Here is a 20,895-nt window from a genome sequence, read left to right as displayed (position 1 = left end):
GGTAAATATCAGCTCTGATCCCCTGAGGGGTAGGCGGCCACCATGCCAGCAGGGGACACCGCACGAGATGGGCGGGTCCGGGTGTGGGCAAGGGGAGCAGCCGCCTCACCGTGAATCCCGCAGCACCCTTGGGGCCGGGGAAGGAACACGAACGTGGGGTGGTCTCAGATTCAAAGTCCAGCTCCGTCCTGCACAGGCAAAGGCAGTGCCTTCCATGTAGCCCTCGGCAGAGGACTGAGGCGGAGACTTCCATGAAGGTGCCCAGATCGGGCTTGACCAAGGAAGGTCCATGTGGGGCTATGATGAACGCCATGATCTCAATGGTAACTGTGGTTAATACTTCCTGCGTGTTTTTCTAGGGATCAGGTACTGCTCTGCCTTATAAGTTGTCACTACATTCTCCCTTATAGCAATCCTGTGAGGCAGTTACCATCAGCGATCCCAGCGGGCAAGTAAGGAAACTGAGGCAGACTGGTTTGGCTAACAACCAGCTGATAAGCGGTGGAGGCAGGATCAGGCCTAGGTCCTCTGGCTCTGAGTCCCTGCCCCTGAGTGTGTCCAGGAGGGCAGTGCCCGGGACGGCATGGATGCTGACCTTGGCTGTGGGAGGACTGGAGCCTGGTGGCCCCATCCCAGGAGACCTACCCCCTCTCTCTCCTACAAACCTCAGGCCTCTGTCCTCCCTGGGGGGCCTATTTGGGTCACCTCACAGACCCAGGGCAGCCGCTGGGAAAACACGAGTCACAGTCACAGCAGGACATTGGATCTTTCCATGCCTCTCCCCAGCCGGGTACCGCTGGGAAGTCACGAACCTCTCAGAGACTCTGTGTTCTCTGGGCTACGGGTGTATTAAAAGTCTGCCGACCTTATCGGCGGAGATGTGTCTGAGGATGAGCTTCATAATCCACAGGGACCTTCAGAGGGACAAAACAGCTGCCACCATGAGGAATGATGGCTGGGGGCCGGCAGGTGCCCACCTGTGCCGTCTGTGGGCATGCATCTGTCTATTTCTGCCATGAAGTGTTAACTAGCCACATGGCCACGGATCTGGGCCACCTCCTCAGATCGGCTTTTGCAATCACAAAATGCATTCTGATCCTCATTCACTTGGGAGTGAAGGGGCTCTTGGGAGCCCCTTTGCAATGGCCGTCTAGGTTGGCAGAGGAAGAAAGGGGTGCTTTTTAGTTGACTCCCTAACACCTCGGCAGCAGGAATTTTTTTTTTTTTTTTAAGCTGCGCTATAGTGTCTCTGAACTACCCCCCCTCTAGGAGGAACGTGATTGCAGCAGAGGTGCGGTAGCAAGAAATCACGAGAACAAATTTCGTCCTGTCTAAACTTCGACCTCTGCTTCCAAGGTGCAGCTGGAGACAGAGACCCCGCAGTCCCAGTCTGGCAAGTCCCTGCAATGACAGGTTCTTGCCACCAGCCTGCCCAGGGCCCCAGGCTACCTGACACCACCCCTTTGTTGGCGGGGCACACGAGTTTTATGGCAAGACTGGAAGTCTACTGTAATTAAGACCTCTATAAAATATTCAGACCGCCATGCCCAGATATATTAATGATTATATATTTAAATGTTAATGAGTGTAATTAGATGAAAGATTAGCCAAGCCTGTCGCTAAATATACATTAAGGACTGATAAACTCTCGTGCTGTAAAATTCTACGGGTGAACAGACAGAAGCATGCAGCCTTCTCAGGTGGACTTTGTCTTACTGAGAAAAAGCTCAACAGGTTGCCCAGAAAAGGGAGAAGAGTTAGGTTGCTCGGCAAGAAGCAGGGGGGTCAGAGGGCAGGACCCTAAGGACTCCAGAGGGCTCTTGGAAATTGTGAAGATCAGACGGGTAAGTAAATGTGGAAATTTGCATGCCTCCGTGGATGGAGAACTCACTATTCTTAGGAGCAGCTGGTTTCAGTTCTAAATGATCACCTCTCAGAGGAAGGCTCATAAAAATGATTTATTGGGGTGACAGTGGGGTCTCCCCTAGAATACAAATGGTTTAATTCAACCACACAAAACTAATGAGATCACAGTATCTGCAAATATTGTTTTTTTTTCTTTTAAAGATTTACTTATTTATTTATTTGAGAGCAAGAGAATGAGAGAGAACATGAGAGGGGACAGGTCAGAGGGAGAAACAGACACCCCGCCAAGCAGGGAGCCTAATGCGGGACTCAATCCCGGGACTCCAGGAACATGACCTGAGCTGAAGGCAGTTGCTTAACTAGCTGAGCCACCCAGGTGCCCTGCAAATATTGTTTTAAAACAACATATCATCCTGTGGGTCAAGAATGAGAAGAGCAGGACTCTACTACAGCCTTATTAATAGAAAGCTTTTATTTGTTTACTCAGCAAAATCTTTCTATGGGCTGACTGTGTGCTGGGCACTGGGCCAGCTGCTGGGAGCCTCGGTCAGCCAGATAACCAGTCTTTGTTCTGGTGGACACTGTGTTGGACCAAGGGAGATACAGAACAAATTAATTATTTAAATATACGCTGACAGGAGCCTTGTTAGCGCAGTAGGTAGCGCGTCAGTCTCATAAATATATGCTGAGGTCAGGGTGTGCGGGAAACAGCCAGGAATTCCTGGGGAGCTCTGCTGTGGGTGGTGTGGTCTGAGAAGGCTGGTCCTACTGAAGGATGGAGAAGCCATACAGGCCAAGAGTGAGGAAGAATGTGCAGGCAGGAGGAACAGCAAATGCAAAGGTCCTGAGGCAGCAAAGGGCTACCATGGTGAGAGGGCTGGGAGGTGAAGTCGAAGCAGGCCAGGGGCCAGGTCAAGAGGCCCATGCAGGAGTCTGGGTTTTCTCTGAAGGGTAACAAAGTACCACAAAGCAGGTGGCCTAAAACAACAGAAATATATTGTCTCCCAGATCTGGAGGCCAAAAGCTTGAAATTGAGGGCTCTAAGGAAGAAACCTTCCTTGCCTCTCAGCTTCCAGTGTCGCCAGCGAGCCCTGGCATCCCTTGGCTTGCGGACACATCGTTCCACTCACCATTCTCCCCTGGCCTTGTCCGCTCTGTGTTCCTTCCCTTCTCTTACAAGACACTTGTCCAGGATGATCTTGAGATCTTTACCTTAACTACATCTGCAAAGATCCTCTTTCCGAATAAGGTCACATTCACAGACCGGGGTAGACATCTCTTCTGAGGGGCTCACTGCATCAGGGAAGGGGTGGAAGCAAGGACGACCTGCCTTACGGAGACTGAGCTAGAGCAGGGAGGCCGGTGGCGTGGAGCATGGTATTTGCAGTGAAGACAAGTCAGGGGATTAACCTGAGATAGAGTGAAGAAGGAACTGTGCCTTCCGGAGGGAAGTGGTCAGAAGGAAACACCTAAAATACAGACAGGTCAATGGGGCAGACCTGGCAAGGTGCCCCCAGCACCGCTCAGGACCCAGACCTGTCCACACCAATGGTCTGTCTGCCTAGCAGGTGCTCTGTGGAGCAGGGAAGCTTACGTCACTGGAGCTTGATCACACCCGCTCAGAAAGGCCACCTCGGAGCCCACACTCCAAGCAAGAGTGAGCTCTCGGCATGCAAGGCATCAGGAAGCCACATTTCTCCTTGACAGGTGATTAACTGGCTCTGTGGGCTATACATCAGTTTCTTGTGAGTTTGATTCACAGGAGTCTGTCACAAAAAATCTAACTTTTCGGAGCTGAAGAGCAGAATGTAGACTTGGAACAAGGAAATGCCACCCCTTCCCCAAGCCGCTACGGTCTGTCCAATTCACATAAACCTAAAAAATGAATATTTATATCATGCTTCCTGCACATCAGCATTATTCTAAGTACTTAATGTATTATTAATGGCTACAGTGGCCCTCCAAAGAAGGTGCATTATCATCACTCCTATTTTATAGGTGAGAAAACTGATTGACAGGTTAAGTCATGCAGTCAAAGTCCCTCCTTAGAGAAGCACCAGCCTCCCGAGGTTTATTTCTCAAGATCCAAGGAAACAATTTAGCCAGAGCCGGGAGAGCTAAGGAGCAGGAATCTGGCAGGGACGGGGGCTGGCCTGGGCCCCACCAACCGACTGCCCGACTGTCGCTCTAGATTCACCAGCAGCTTTTCGATGGCTGCTCTCATGTCCCTCTAAGCAAGGAGCACGTGCCAAGACTTGCCCTGGGAGAATGGCTTTCCTGACAGTGACAAATGCCCCCGAGTTCCATAGGAGCCAGCAAGGGCCCTCCTGCACAGGCAGCGTGAAGTTCAATTTCGGGACAGATCTCTCCCAGAGCGCTGGAAATGCCTGGCTATGAAAAGTGAATCCCGCGGAGCACAACCGGTAATCGGGGCCTTGGCACTCGGATGGGAACAGGTGACACGGTATACAAAAAATCCCAGCGGCAGCAAAAATAACCAGTCCTAACCCCCGCTGCGAAGTGCCGTGTTTGACAGAAAGTATCCCGCAAGCGCCCTGTGAGGCGGGCGGGTGAGAGAGCCCCACTTCACACACGGGGAAACTGAGGCTCAGAAAGCGAAAGTCATGTGGCGCACAAATGATTCAGAGACTGGGCTGGACTCACATCATAGCCTTCTGACCCTGTGAACCACCCCACCCAACTGAATCCCTTCTGTGGGGCTGACTCAGGGGGCTCAGGGTAGAAGCAGCCGGAAGGGCTTGGGACTTATCCAGAAGGACCAAGGGTGTGATTTCAGTCCTTTTCCTGGATTCAGAGGTCAACCTTACTTCCTACTCAGCCTGTGAGTCTTGGCCAGTGGCTCCCCCTAGACAGAACCCTCTCCAGGAATGAGCTCCAGTTTCCGGATGCTCTTAATAATCCTTCCCATATGTCCCAAGATGTAACAATAGGTTGTATGAAACACAGAAACGAGGACACAGACCAATGGGCAAGCAGAGAATTTCTGAGTAGTAAAAGAAGTGTTTCTCTAACGTGCCCCGGGGCCTTTGCACATACCATTCACGCTCCCCAAGATGCCCCATCCCAGTCCCAAGCTTGCAGGTCATTTCTCTGCCTCCTTCAGGTCTTTACTGTCTTGTTTCTAAAACTCAAACCCCCCAGTCTGGGGGTTCCCAGACCTCCTAACATGTATTTTTTTTTTAAGATTTTATTTATTTATTCATTTGACAGACAGAGATCACAAGTAGGCAGAGAGGCAGGCAGAGAGAGAGAGAGGAGGAAGCAGGCTCCCTGCTGAGCAGAGAGCCAGATGCGGGGCTTAATCCCAGGAACCTGGGATCATGACCTGAGCTGAAGGCAGAGGCTTTAACCCACTGAGCCACCCAGGAGCCCCACCTAACATGTATTTCCCATCTGATATCATGTATGTTTTATTACCATCTAGCCCCCACCCCCCGCCCCACTCCTACCCCCCAAATAGCAAATAGGGATTTGAATCATTTTGTTTCCTGCTAAACTAAATCCGCGCACTTAGACTGGGCTCTGGCAAACAGAAGGTGCTCAATAAATATTTGTGGAAGCATTTAAAAGCATACACTCCCAACGGGGCGAGTGTGGGTACAGAAGGGATGGGAAGGCAGAAGAGGTCTATAGGAGGGAGGCTCTGAGCTCCCAAGCCTGGCAAACAGAGGCTCAGGGTCACTGCAGAAGAGGGGACAGCAGCTGCAAAGCTATGGACGTGTGCAGAAAGCTGGTATGTCTGGAGGACCGCCCTCAATCCAGCACTGCCCGAGCTCTGCGAAACCGGAAGGTGTGAAAATCGCTCCCAGGTGAGAAGCTGGCTGACAGCTCTGGGGGAGCTCTCGGGGAGATCACACCTGGCGCCTGGGGCACAGCCAGCTTACCTGTTTTAATATATATATGTTTTATTTCAATTTTTAAAACATTTGTAATCTTTTTGGCCCAGGATGGACCTCTGCAGGAAGACTCAGAGGATCAGAGGTTTCAAAGAGGCACACCGCGGGTGCCTCTTACGTCCAGATCCCGCGTTGTGCCCTGCGTGGGGGGTGAGGCTGGAAGAAACGGGGCTGTGTATCTGTAGGCCAGTAAGCTGGAGAGGTGACAACTCATATCTCCAAGTATGGAAGGTTCCATCACCCAGAGACCAGGCACAAAGCATCCTCCATCCCCCCCACCCCTCCCATCCCTGCCAGCAATGGAAGAGACTTGGGGCTTCATGGGGTCTACTTAGGACAAGTTTTCCTAGCACTGAGGATGCAGGTCCCTGTGGAAGGTTCTCTGAGCAGAAGCCTCTGTGTTGACCAGCAGGCAGCTGGCGCATTTGTTAAGAGTAGGGCTCTGTAGCCTCTACTTAAAAGCTGGGTGACTCTGGGTGAGTCTGAGTTTCTTTGTGCCTCCAGCCGCTCATCTGCAACACGGGGATGGTATCAGGCCCCGCCTCACAGGCCGCACAACCACATACAGATCCCAGAACAATGTGCGCAAGCTCAGGGACTTGGCTGCACTCGTGACTAGCGATGGCCGAGAACGGATCTGACCTGAGGCAGGGGGTAAACCGAGAGGCTCTCTGAAGCTGCCGGCAGCCCAGGGGTGGCTAAGGGTAGCAGATGTGCTCACGCAGAAGGAAGGGGTCGCAGGAGCTGGCTGGACCGTGTCCTCCATCCACGCCTCCCAACACCCCTCGCCACTCTGGACCTAAGGATGCTCAGCGGTCCCTCTCCTTCGCCCCTGACCTTGTGTCAGCCGTGTGGGAGACAGAAGAATGCCTGCTTTTGAGGGATTGATGGCCAGGTCAGAAAGAGAGGTCTGAATACAAATGAGAGGTCATGTTTATTTCTTTTCCTTATTCACACATTCATTCAGGCAAACTTTATTTAATTGGCTTTTAAGCCCTGTAACACGCCAGTGCAGAAACAGAGATACCCAAAGTCTTGAATAATTAATCCAAGGCAGTAAAGGGTTAATAAAGACTGTGGGGATGAGAGAGATCGTGAGCTGGACAGATCTCTGGAAAGGCCTCCAGAAAGAGGCAGAACTGGGGCCTTTCTGGAATTTCAGATGCTTTGGGAAAAGTACAACCAACGACTTCCAGAGGCTGCGTGTCCTGATGGCTGGCACTCTGTGTGCACAGAGCTGGGCCCTTGGGAGACCTCAGGGCATTTGTAAGCAAAGGTGGAGCAGGGGGCAGGGGTCACATACTCAAGCCTGGTCGGGGAGGCCTGGATTCTAGAGGTAACATACATATAACCCCTCTGCCTCACCCTAACTGGCTACAAGAACAAGGCAGGTCCCAATCTCTGGGGCTCAGTCTTCTTACCAGCAAAACAGGAATCAACCTCCCTCTCCAAAGACTGAGCGGAGGTGTGCTCTGGTCACGAACACACTAACATCTGCCACGTTTGTGTAACACTCTTGGCGATCTTGGAGGACACGCCACTTTGGTTGTCTGAGTTTCCTAACCAGTGGAGCCCTGGAGCATCAAACTCTTAGCAGAGGCCTTGCTTGAACCACTTCCTGACGATCTAAGCTTTTAACAGCCCAGTGATGAGAGTGAAGGAGCGAACTCATTATTCTGAAAACCAGTAAATACAGGAGAAGAAACTCCTGCCTCTCCTGGAAGAAGGAGACCAGCAGGTAACCCCATGGGCGGAGGGGAGTCTCTCTAGAGAAGGGTTCCAGCCACCTCATGAAGAAGGAAGGCCAGGCGAGGGCACTGCCATTTTGTCGCATCCACACTGTTGGGATTCAGGCACTGCACATCTGGGGTTGCCAAATGTGACAAAAGAGGGACAACCAGACAGTGTGCGCCTCCTGACGCAAGGACCCAACATCTCCTCTGAAGGTGTCTTGCAAAACACAAAGAAAATGACCAAGCCTCCAGATGAACTTTAACTGTACTGGGAATACAAAGGACAGAGGAACATGTTGAAAGACACCACGGGGCTGCAATTAGCAAACTCCAGACTTCTTAAGGAAAAAAGAGTGAGGAATTTCCTCGCCGAAGGCCTGACAGGGACTAAGACAAATACGACACTTCGTCCACCAGTAATTAGCAAGAATGAAAAAAAGAGAGAGAGAGAGAAATGAAGAGAAACTTCAGATTTTTAAAGATACTTTAATCATACTGTGTGGATTTTACTTAATCCTGATTCTAACACAAGGTAAAACATAAATTTAGGAGTCAATTAGAAATGTGGGTCGCAGATGGGTACCTAACTGTTTTTTACGGTGTGATCACAGTTTGGGGATTATGTTTGTTTTTTGAAATGTTCCTCTTCTGGTGACGCAGAACGGTATTCACAGATGGCAGGACATGTCTGGGATTTGCTTCACAATTGTATGGGGAGAAGGAGAGGCTGTAGAGCCGGACGTGGCGTGACAGATACTAGGGCCAGGTCACTGCACTATTGTACGGACCTCTGTATATGACTGAAATGGCTTCTTATCAAAGAAAAATGCCACCAAGACTCACAGAGGACCGCTGACGCCTCTGCTGAGTGGTCTAGACTTTGGCGCCCTATAGAGTTCGTTTTGCCCTCCGCTGTGTGGCTGAAGGGTACACCCCCTGCAGGGGTGCTTAGAGCAGCCTCTCCCCAGCACCTCCCCTACCCTGCTGTGGGCTGCACGATGGGACTTGGCTCATTAGTGCTGTGTCAAATACTCAACCCAAGCCACTCAACCCGAGAAAGGGGTGCTCTTTCTGCCGAGGGGCTCAGGAGTTGGGACTTTGGTTAGGTGAGTTCTCGGGCAGACCTCATTTCCTCCCTTGTATGCCTCTGTATGCCTTGGGGAGCTGCGACAGCCTCCAGACAGATTTCGGGGAGCGTCAGGCCGCGATGCTACCCTCCCACATTTCCAGCAGGGTTCTGGGTAGGGGAGGGAGAAGCTACTGGAGCTCACGGCAACAGGGACAACAGGGACGGGCTCTTCCCACATCCCCCTGGGCTCTGGCCCTGAGTCTGGTTTACATCGTCAGTCCTTTGTAGTCACGGCCCAGATGCACTCAGGCAGCTGGAGGCCGGGCTGCAGGCTGCCTCTGTCTCCCCAGCGCCCTCAGGCTGCTGGGTGGGGCTGGCTAAGGCTGCAGGGCAGGGGGCCGGGGAGGCTGCCCTGAGAAACTGCCAAGTCAGCGTGCAGGAGTTATTTATTCTGCTCAGAGAGAAGCGTTTGACCTCTCAAGGAAGCTAAAGTGAAGAATTTCCTGACCGTCTGGCAGGGAATAACAGGAAGTGAGCTAGTAACAGCCCAAACAAATGGCCCTAAGTGGTGAGGACCAAGGAGATGCCTTCGTTCAGGACAGCGGCTGGAAGGGGGTGGGACCTCGGCATTCCACCTCAGTGTCCCCAAAAGCCACCACTGCAACTGTGCTCTTCCTGCCCCGGGCTCTTGAGCCCACTGGGGAACCCCTGGGGGACGTGCGCCAACACTCAGGAGAACAGCAACGCCTTATATAGACCTTGAACTTGGAAGGCAGATGGGGCAAGGCAGGAAGAGTCTGTTTTAGAGCTAGACACCCAGACTCACATGAAATGGCCTCTGTGACGTGTTCTGCTAACAGTGAAATGCTCTGCAAACCAGTGGGTCACTAGCACTGTTCGTGATCGCTATCTCCCCCGCCTGCATGCAGGTCAGGCCGAGTGCTCCCATCTTACGGAAGGGCGAGCCAGGCTCGAGGGGTTAGACGACTTGCCTTTGGTCACAGCTTCTCTCAGGCCTGTCTGGGGCCTGCCTAGTTCAGGGACCTGTCTGCGGCCACAAGTCACTCACCAGCTGGGCGAAGCCCTTTCCTTCATGATGCTGGCGGCCCGGGGCCACAACCTGCACCAGGTCCCAGACTCGGAGGCGATGGGGTCTGGATTGGGGGCGCTGGGGGTGGGGGGCGGCGGTCCTGTCTCGTGTGCTGGGCTGACAGTAACAAACTCAGGCCTGAGCCTCCGGGAAGGCAGCTATCGGTTTCCGCAGGCCACAGCTTAACACAAACAAAGCTTCCAGATCCTCATTAAGCCTCATGGATAAAACAGTTATTTTATTAAAAAGGGAAGGAGGGAGGGGGCCATTCCTGTGCTCCAGAACTGGGCAGGAGACCCCCCCCCCACCACACACACATAGGCAGGTCCCACTCACAGGGGCCACCTCCACACCGAGGTGAGATGCCAGCTCCTGTCCTGTGGGGCCAAGGGGGCAGCTGAGCCTTCTGCACAGGGGACACGCTGTGAACTGGTAACCCTATCAGGAATAAACTTCTTATGCAAATCAGAGCCACACAGTTTAACAGTGGCGGGCAGCGGCAATCAGCGTTGTTAGCAAGCGGTGATGTGCGGGAAATGAGGAGTGAGCTCTGTTTCCACTCTCTTCTGCTTTGGAATTATCCACTCTGCAACACATTTGTTGTGAAGGTAGGCAGGTGAGGTGTTGGCCGGTCAGAGCGGGAGCCTGGGGCAGGGTGGGGCGGGGAAGGTCTCCCACCACCCAACCAGCCTCTGCGTCCACCCGGAGTCCCGCCTGAGCCCCTGGCCGGGCCCTCCCTGCTTCTCCCTGCAAGTCTACCCCCACGCAGCCTGGGCGGCAGCGATGCCGCGGAACAGCCCTGGCTCCATGCACACCTTCCCTTTTCCTGGCCGAGTGCCCCAGGCTCTGATGTTCTCCTCCATCCACAGGGGACCATGAGGTCGAGGCCTCAGAGAGTTGCTAGCTCTTAAAAAAAAAAAACCCTGCTAGATGCGGAGTGCCAGATCTGGGTTCAAATCCCGAGTCTGTGGCTTACTTGGGGCAGTCGTCTCCGAGCTAAAGGAGGATCATCTTTGCTAATAAAGGTATGGAGGTAGGAGTCACTGCCCTCATTTTACAGCCCAGGGAAGCTAGTGCTGCCTGAGCTCGTGTGGGACAGTGACGGCCGTGCTCCACACCTGCATCCTGGGGGTCCAGGGCCCGAGGCTTGCCCAGGGTCCCCAGGTAAGTCTCAGGGTTGTCGCCAATGGCTACATGAGTGTCTCGAATTCTTTGCAAGGGGATTGGTCTCTAGAAGGCATTAAGGAAATACAGCTCTTACTGCGGTTAGTGAGAGCATTCCTTCCCTGGAAGTTTCTAGAACTGCAACAGTGGCACCTCACTTATTCTTTCCTGCTCCTTCCCCTTAGCGCCTGGTTCCAACCACTACCCCCTCTATTTTACTTACTTATCATGTTCATGGTCTATTCCGCACCCTTTGCAGAATGTTGTTTCTGTGAAAGGCGGGTTTCTGTCTGTTTTATTAACTGCTGTATCCTTAGCCCCTGGAACAGCGCCTGGCACACAGCAGGTACTCAGGCCGTGTCTGTGGAATGAATGGATGACTGAACGATCATTCCTGCCCTCACTCTCGAGCTAACCTACCAGGTTCTACAATGACAGCTGGGCAGTTGGCCTTGCACATGGGATAGGACAGGAGAACACGAAAGCAAAGCTACTGATCTTCTGCAAGGGGGTTGCACAGCACCCAGCCTGGACCACCCAGATTTTCCTGGCTCACATCCAAGCCCATCCCACCAGCACTTAGCAAGCAACTACTATATGCAAGGCACCTGCTGGGTCACCAGCAAACTTCTGCAGGCGGATGGGAGCTCCTTCCTTCCCTCAGCCCAGGAGAGACCTGGTTCAGCCTCCCACAGCCTGGAAAGCCTGGGCCAACCAACTCTGGCCTTACTTCCGGCCACTGGAGTCTTCCTTTTGCTTAAACAAGACGCTGGATGCAAGTGTTTGGTCAACTCTAAAGTGTCTGACTTTTGCTCTCTATTCATGTAGCGCTCCCTGCGACGCCAGGGCTGGCCAGTGGGTGGATGTGGCCAGACCACAAGATGTCAGGTGTCATGGCCATGGAACCCATCTCCGGACAGAGTTCTTGGGCTTGGGGCTCAAGGTTCAGACTTTCATCACCCTAGCCACCCCAAGACCTGCCTGCCCGGATAATCTGCTGGTCCCCCACGTGGTTAAGCGCCAGGAAAGTGAAAAATCCAAGTCCACCAAGTCCCCTGGGATGTCTGTTCCACTGCGGAAGGGACAAGACAGCGTGGCCTTGATTTCCTGGCTGCCAGGGTGTTGAACACCCATCCTCTTCGGCTTAAATTTTAAACTCAGAAGGAAATGGAAGGCACAGGCACGACTGGTGAACTGGGAGTCAGGGAAAGGGGACCAGACTCCGGGTGGGAGGAGGGGGCGAGCGCCAACAGACAGCACCTGCTCTCGTGTCCACAGTGCAAACACTGGCTGTTGTTTGCACTCGGTGAGGCTACTAGAGTCCTGGGGGCCAAGTGCACGCCCAGAGTGATGCAGCAAAGGCAAATGACGTACCACAGACTAAAAACGTGTTTCTTTCGAATAAAACCCATGACGATTTTAAATGGCGAGAGAGCACCTCCCAAGGACGCAGCGAGTCTTTGTGTCTGAGAACCTCCCGTGCTCTGGGATGAGGGTCGGCCCTGGAGCCCCATATCCCGGGTCCTGGGATCGAGTCCTGCATCAGGCTCCTTGCTCGGCAGGGAGCCTGCTTCTCTCTCGGCTTCTGCCTGCCTGTGCTGCTTGTGCTCTCAAGCTCTCTCTCCCTCTGACAAATAAATAAATAAAATCTTTAAAACAAAAAACAAAAAACACGGGACATGTCAGTGCCTAGTTCCTGCCCCCTAGGGAGTGCATTTTAAGTGCCAGGTGCTCTGTGCTGTTGCCGTGAATTCTTACAGCCACTGTGGCTGGTAGGTCCTGTTATTGTGCCCATTTTACAGGCGAGGAAACTGAGGCACAAGATCTTAGCGACTTGAACACCGTCAAGGGCAATATTGACTGGAAGCACCTCTGACCCCAGACTTAGTTTCCCTGGAGATTGACTTAGAAGAGACGCAGCCTCACTTTCTTGAAGACGTGTGCGAACAAAAGCCCCAAACACCTGCCACACGCCTGGCGCTGTGCCAGGGGACTCACACAGGTTAATCTTCAAAACAACTCCCAGGACACTTCACTGTCCCCGTTTTACAGCGAGGGAGTGTCACTGGATCTCTGGACAGGCAGCGGGCAGCACAGTTGAGATGAGACCCACGTCTGGGGCTCGGAGTTGTGTTCCTCCCGTTATGTGCTTGTATCTCTGCCTGCCCGGGCCCTGGGCTACGGCCTCGGGTCTCGGGAGCCGGCCGGTGCACCACGCACCACTATTTCCAGGGCCATCAGAAAACAACGCCAATTAAACTCTGACACATCGCTCGGGGGGGGGGGAACACACCCTGATTTCAGACCCTGATTCAGATTTGGAAATCCGTGAAATATGAGGCCTTCTCTGGCAGCCCCAAGTCACCCTGATGGTGCAGATGAACAAACGGAGGCCTGGCTCGGGGAAGAGCGGAGGTCAGGGTCACGCAGCTCACGCTGAGTCTGACAAGAGCCAGGGCCGGGGGTGCGCGGCCCCTGCTCCGTCCACCCCGGTTCTTCCCCAAGCAGAGCCACGGGCCTGGGCTTGCCAGCCATGAGCTGACGCCAGCAGCCGAGGCGTCGACCAGGACATGGGACATTAAACAGGCAGTTCCTGGAGGAGACCCAGTCAGGGGGCACCCACGGGGACGCCTGGGAATAGGAGTGAACGCCCCACTTTCATGTAACACGCAGGTGAGACGCCTGTGCGGATGTTCTCTGAGTCCTGAGGGGAGCGTGTGTGTGCGGATCCGGAGCCGAGAGGCCAGGAAAGGCCAGCGCCGTGACACCCAGCAACACCCCCACAGCCCCCCTTTATGCTAGAATTTGAGGGTACGGGATGCTGTGAGAAAAGCAATCCACCCTTTAGGTGGTCCTCACTTGACTAAACCCACTGGACAGAACGGAGTTTCTGTTTTGTTGATTAACTTCTTTTTTAAAAGATTTTATTTATTTATTTGAGAGAGAGAGAGACGGAGCACAAGCAGGGGGAGCGGCAGACAGAGGGAGAGGGAGACGCAGGCTCCCTGCCAAGAACAGAGCCTGACATGGGGCTCGATCCCAGGACCCTGGGGCCATGACCTGAGCTGAAGGCAGACGCTTCACCGACTAAGCCACCCAGGCGCCTCTGTTGATTAAATTCTGCTGTATTTAAAAATTAAAAAACAAACAAACAAACAAAAAACAGCTTTACTTACGTATAACTGACAAGAGAATGGACACCCTGTACAGTGTCTTAAGCTCATTGTTCGATGAGTCTTGACTTCTGTATAGACAGACCCACGACACCACCAGCAGGACCTGAACGGTGACTATCTTCCTGGCCCTCTAACGTCAGAATGGATTTTGACCCAGGGTCCCAGACACAGGTCACCAGCACCTCTGTTAATTTGGGTTAAAGATGCAGAAAGATCTAACTGCTACCGAGAGCTTCCTACACTTGATCTTAGCCAAAAGGCCGAGAAGCGCTACCGAGAGCTTCCTGACCCCGCACGGTGCTTGGTGCTTTTCCTGCATCGGCCAGAGGAGCTCTGGATGGCGCTCGAGGCTCCCCCCTGATCCCCAAGGGCGGAGGTGACAGGACTGATGAGTGCCAGGTGACTCGGGTCCAAGGCCCTGGGTGTGTCTCTAGCACCTTCCTTACTCGTCAGGGCCCTTCCCTTGCCTGAGGGTGACCAGAGCACCCACCTCCTGGGTTTATGGTAGGGATTCAGAGTAATATCTTTCTAGAGAAGTCAGGACGGTGCCTGGTGTGGAGGGAGGGCTCCCTATGTGTCAGACAAAGAAGACGATGACGCTGTCGACTTTTTTGAAAGGGAACCTGTGGTTCCTGGAAGTTACGTGACCTGCCCAAGGTCATTCAGAGGGCAATCAGCCACGCAAGGCTTTAGCGTGGGCAGTCTGAGTCTACGCGGGTGCTCCTGGCCCTGATGCACCCTGGTGTCCTTGTCTCTGTGCCGCCGACCTGCCAGCTCCTGCACCCCCATTTCTGGGTCTCTGTCCTCCTGCAGCCCACAGAGGAGTCCCTCCTGCCCCAGATGTATCCGCTCTGGAGCCCTCAGCCTTGGCAGTCCCTCAGGTTTTCAGCTTTGGAGGACCAAGCAGGGGGGCAGCAGGAACAGGTCAGCTCCTGCCTAGATCGCCTCCCGGTGGGACCCAGAGCCATCCTCGAGGACTCCCGCCGGATGACTCACACAGTGGAAAACCGCTGCAGCAGAGGTTGACCCTGGAGACCGAGAGCCCTCCAGCTGTGGAAGGAGGCGCGTGGCCGAGCCGGGGCAGAGAGGAAGCGGGGGCCCCCCGGCTGAACTAGAGGAGGAGTCCCGCTCCTCTAGTAGTGCTCTGGCCAGGCTCTGTGCTCTGTGCACCTGCTCATGGGCCTGCAGCCACAGTCTCCCCCCTATAGATGGGGAAACTGAGGCCCAGAGGCCCCAGCAACTCTGCCGAACTTTACTGGGTGTCCTGAGGCTTGAATTCAAATCCAGATTTCTGTGACATCGATCCAAAAGCACAACTGCGGTGCTACCTCCCCACCCCCACCCCGCGTCTCAGCAGAGCGGACGACCGCTGCAACCACATCGTATTTCCGGGCTTCCTACACACCGCGGGCTTGCTTGGGTCCTTACGTTCTCAAGAATTCCCCAAGAGTGAGCTCTCACAGAGGTACTCCTGGGGGCTCAGCGCCCCTGCAGCCCGGACCTGAAGTGGGGTGCTCCAAGGAGGGAGGGGATTGGGTTCCTGCTGCTGTACTAACAAATGACCACGAACTTGGAGGCTTAAAACAAGCCACACGGAGGTCAGAGGTCCAAAGCAGGTTTCCTAGGCCAAAGTCAAGATGCTAGCAGGGCTGGATGCCTTCTGCAGGCTCTCGGGCAGAATCTCTTCTCCTGCTTTCTTCCTCTTCTAGAGGCAACCACGTTCCTGGGCTCGTGGCCCCTCCCTCCATCCCCAGAGGAGCACTGCAGCACCCACAGGCTACCTCTGACGCTGAACTTCCACTTCCGATCTCACACCGGCTCCCCTCTCTCTCTGATGCTCCTTCCTCCCTGGGACAAGGGCCCTTGCAGCTGCACCAGGCCCATCTGATAATGCGGGATAAGCTCCCACCTTGAGATCCTTAATCACAGCTGTGAAGTCCTTTTTGCCACGCAAGGCAACGTCTTCTCCAGTTCCACGGACTGGAATGTGGATGTCTTTGTGGCGGTGGGTGTTACCCAGGCTCCCACAGGCTGCAAGTGCGGGGCACCCCCGCCCCCAACCAGTACTCCCAGGGCCGGACCAGTGGGAAGGAAGGGGTCAAGCTGGGCAGAGCAGGCTAAGTTATCCCACATCCAGGGGCAAGGCCCCAGAGGAGCAGGGCACAGAGGCTGGGAGAGCCAGGGCACGGCGCCCACACGCCTGCAGTCCCGGCCCGGCTCCAGATGGGGCCCCATCCATAGGCTTATTCCTCGAAGAGCAGAATTACTTTTAAGTTCTAAAAATACCGTCCATCGCTAAACAAACACCGGGGCTCTTGTGAAATAAAGAAACAACATGAAAGGCCTGGCAAGGGGTGCCCCGAGATTCTGATCAGCCTGCAGATCGGGGCAGCTCTCTCCACTGCGGCAGCCAAAGCCATTTCCGAAGTCCTCGCAGAACTCAAGGCCAAGGTCAGGCTCTGGATAGGAGCCAGTGCCTGAGGCTGAAGGCACGGGGCGGGAGGAAACAAACACTCCTGGGGTGGCGCGGGGAGGGCTACGCTTGCGACCCCCCTCCCTTCCCTCCAACAGCTCTGCACAGGAAGTGGGTGTTTTTTTTTGCTTTTTAAGATTTTATTCATTTATTTGACACACAGAGATCACAAGTAGGCAGAGAGGCAGGCAGAGAGAGAGGAGGAAGCAGGCTCTCCACGGAGCAGAGAGCCCGATGTGGGACTCGATCCCAGGGCTCTGGGATCATGACCTGAGCCGAAGGCAGAGGCTTTAACCCACTGAGCCATCCAGGCGCCCACAGGAGATGTTTTTATGTCTACTGTCCTAACGGCAAAATGAAGGCTCAGAGAGGTGAAGTGACTTGCCTAAAGTCACACAGCAGGGATTCTAATCTGGTTCATCTGACTCTAAGACTAGTACCATCTAACTACCACTGGGTTACCCGTGAACTTACATATACTTGTAGTCCGTAGCTCCCTGGCCAAGGAAGTGGTTGACAGTTAAGTCCTCGAGCCCAACAGCCTGGGTCCAAACCTAGGCTCTACCAAGTAGGGACCTATATGCCTCTGTGCCTCAGTTTCCTCATCTGTAAAGTGAAGCCGATGAAAGCAGCTGCCTCGCAGGGTTACTTCAGGTAGAGTCTTGGGTCTGGGATGGCACCACACTGCCCAGAGGCCGTGTCCCCTGCCCGCTTTGATCCCTGAAGTCTGCACCCCGCCCGCAGCTCCATCCCCTGGGCAGGCCCGCTCTGGCTATCTTCCCAGAAGTTAGCAATGTCCTTATTTCTCTTTGGACTGAGAACAGAGAGAAGGAGCAGAGGGCCCAGGCCCCCACAAGGCAGATGATCCCCAAACCCACACTGGCCAATGTCTGGGGCATCTTTTTGCTACAGAACCAAGAAATCAGTCCATGAGCAGTGGGAGCCTGTCCGCCTCCCGCTCTGCCCCGGGCTGGCTGGGGGGCCTCCGAGGCAGTTCCCATCTGCAGAGTGGGAGCAAGGAGCACCGGGCAAGAGAGGCTCCAAGACAGTATCCAAGCCCCAGCCCATCTCTACAACACAGACCCGCATCTCCACTTCCTGTCTGCCTCATTCCAAACCACACACACTTCAAGCCAGGCTCACTCCTGGATCATCATTTACCCTGTGCTGAGTTTCCAGGTACCATTCCCAAATGCCTTGAACTGCTGTGAGTCAGAAAGCTCTAGCCCAGAGAGGTTAAGTAACTAGCCCAGAGCCACACAGCAACAAAGTAGCTGAGCTGGGATTTGATCAGGCCTATCGGACATCTTCGCTCAGTGAGGCCCCACGGGGCCCCAGGTGCCCAGGGTCCTAGTCGGCCCCCGAGGCTTTGGGCCCCGCTGCCAGCTCCCAGCCCAGCCCTGGTCCTACATCCTCAGGGGCTACTCCACATGGCTAGCCCGGCAAGTCAGCCCACTCCTGGTAGCACTGGTCTGTTCACCCAGTTACCGAGAAGCCACGGCATTCTGACTGTGGGCTGGCTGCTGGGGATAGAGCAGGAATCAATCAGACGCGACCCCTCCGCCCTCCTACAGCCGAAAGCAAACAACTAAGAGCCTAAATGCAGCAAACAGTTGGAAACGGAAATGTTCTGCGAAGGGAAGCCTCTGAGCCTGACGGAGAGTACCTGGAGGGATGGGGGTGGGGGGCACAGGGCAGGCCTCCTGGGGAGACGAAGCTCCAAGGACCTCTCTGTGCAGGTGACATTTAAACCTAGAGCCGCGAAGGGAGAGAAGCCCAATGCTTCCGGATGCCAGAGGCAGGGAATGCTGGGAAAGAACTTTCCAGGCTGAGGGATCCGCCAAGCAACAAGGCCCCCTAGGCATGTGAGGAACAGAGGAGAGTGCGACTGAGCTCCCTCGGGGACATGAGGTCAGGGAGGTGGGCACCCTGTCGCACAGGGCAAATGCATGTCCCTTCCCGAGCCCCCCCACGCCAAGATGGGCACTGGGAGGTGCAAGGTGCCCGAGGTCCACAGCTTCCTGAGAGGCCTTCTTCCCGCAAGGGGCACGTCTCTGGGAAGATCGGCCCTCCCTGCGGGGACTGGGAGAGGCTGGTGGGAGGGAAGTCTGACTTGGAGGAAGCACTCGGACGCAGCTGGTGTCCCTCAGGCAGCACCTCCCTGGCCGACAGGCCTGTCCCGCTGCGAGGCGTGTCGCTGCAGGACTTCTCCAGCCCATCCTGGCAGGGCTGGGCATCTCGTCTCTGCCTGAACCTCAGCGGGCAGGGCGGGTGGGGCCCCGGTAGCTCCCTTATCACCTCGTTTTTGTACTCGGCATTCCTGGAGCACCCACTGAAGCCAGGCCCGGAGCGGGGATCCGATGACATAGGGATGACTCAGCCACACACCCAGTGTGCTAAAACCCAGCCACCAGCGAAGGGATCCACGGAGCAAAGGGGAAAGTGTGAATCACTGTGCTTGCCGGCAGGGGAGTAAGAGGGAAGGATGGCGGTCAGGAAGGGGAGAAGGACGTGGCTGCAAAGGGAAGGGGGAGAAAAGGGCATGTCAAAGGCTCTGGTCCCTGTGAGTGCAGGGGACTGAGGACCAAAGACACAGAAGGCTGGGCTGGCTCCGCTGTTGAGATGGAAACCGGCATGCTTTCTCAGAATGGGTGCATGAGGCACAAAGCAGGGGGGGGGGCAGAGGCAGGCAGAAGGGGCTGGGTGGGGTGTGGAGGGCCGCAGATGGCGTGAGACGTCCAGGAGGACAGCCTCGGCGGACTGCTGACCGCGTGCCGCAGGGCCCCAGGTGGCCAGACCTGGTTGGTTTTCCAAAAGAAGGCAGAAATCCATACCATGAATAGTTTCCGACTTTTAAACAGTGGTAACACGTTTAAACATTCAATAAGCAGCCTCAGGAGAGCGTACCTGTGGGTTAGTAGCTTTCCAGCCTCGAATCACAGAAGGTAAATAAAAATAAGGTGCTGCTTGATGGTGCCTGGGCCAGCCAGGATAGGGCTTCTGGCAAGAGGGGCGTTTTGCACAACACGCGGAAGGCAGGAAAGGAGAAAATCAAGTTAAGTTGCAGAACTGGGGAAGAGAAGAGCCGTGGAAGGCCCCTTCCATCGGGTGCCCGCTTTACTCCCCAGGCAGCTGGGGGGAGCTCGTGGGCTCCTTCTGGCTTCTCTCCAACCGCAAAGGTATGAGAACAGAGGCTTTGCTCAGGGAGTCGGTCCCCTGGGCTCTTGGTGTCACAGAGCTGGAACGGGGCACAGGGAATGCAACCAGGCTCTGCAGGGAACTCTGTGGAAAAGTCACGTGAGCTCCCAGGGTGGAGGTTTCCTTGCTGTCCAACAGGCCAGTGGGGGCCCGCCCAGGGCTGGCACCTTCGGGAATCCTGGAGGGGGTGGGCAGGTCACAGCTCAGCACAGCAGAAATGCATGGGAGGGTGCTCCGTGGAGCTCAGACTCTCCCGTTTTCCCCCGGGGCCCACCAGCCACCTTCTATGACCCATGCACAAGGCCATGGTCACCCTCCTCCTACGGCAGCAGCACCGGCCGTGGAGGGCTCTTGGTCTGCTCCATGCTGGGTCTAAGCACAGCAGGGGGAGCAACAAGGTACCCAGAGTTAGGGCCCCTCTCCAGTCCTGGGGGCCACCTGTGCCCAGGGCAGCTGCTGCGGTGACAATCCATCCTTCTGTCCCCCTTCCAGGCCAGTCCTGGTATCATCCCCACTTTGCAGATGAACAGACTGGTCCTCCGAGGGGCTGAGGGGTGGGTGCAGGGTTCCCAGAGGCAGCCCGATGACAACAGACAAGTTGAGCAAAAGGGGAAGAGAATCCAGTGCAAAGGGCCGGTGCAACATTTTCCCAAGCGCAAAACTGAATATTCCTGTGTGACCTTGAGTCATTAAGAAAGGCTGATCTGGGCTCCTTTGAGTCTGGCTGGGACGGGGGAGTGCAGGAGGCTCTAGGAAAGCTTGCTGTCCCAGAAGACAGTCACATGTGGGGACCCCAAGAGTCCAGGCGAGGGGAGGCAGTCTTGCGCACAGCCCCAGTGTGCCTGGAGCTGGGGGTGGGGGGAGCGGCTGGAGGCCCTGAGGGCGGAGCCAGCAGCCAGTCTTCCCTCAATTCCGCAGCCTCCGGGCTGAGCTGCACACCTGAGCCCACCTGGGTTAAGGGTGGCCCTTGTGGACCAGCTGCCTGTCCGGGGGCGGAGTGAGAGCCGCTCCCCACCCCAGGTAATGACCAGAATACAACACACTGGGTGGATTTCACAAATCCCATCAGCACAACATCCACACTGGATGTAACCCGGGGTTATTGGATTTTCTGGCATCAGGAAAACCAGAGCCTAGGACAGCAATTCCGAGTGTGGAATGTCATTAGTCTAAGTGTGGCCGCCCTGCTTTTAATTACAATCCCCTCCA

The 20,895-nt window shown here is 55.0% G+C and overlaps 1 protein-coding gene across 1 annotated transcript in view; it reads right to left on the bottom strand.

The window, feature by feature from the left end:
• The window catches only part of LOC122899476 (kazrin-like), a 106,533-nt gene that overhangs the window by 31,198 nt on the left and 54,440 nt on the right, over positions 1-20,895 (bottom strand). The window lies entirely within an intron of this gene.

The sequence above is a fragment of the Neovison vison genome, chromosome 2 (genome assembly GCF_020171115.1).
Source record: "Neovison vison isolate M4711 chromosome 2, ASM_NN_V1, whole genome shotgun sequence".
Taxonomy (NCBI): Eukaryota; Metazoa; Chordata; class Mammalia; order Carnivora; family Mustelidae; genus Neogale; species Neogale vison.
Note: the sequence above shows the minus strand (reverse complement) of the source record. Positions and strands in the feature narration are given on the sequence as shown.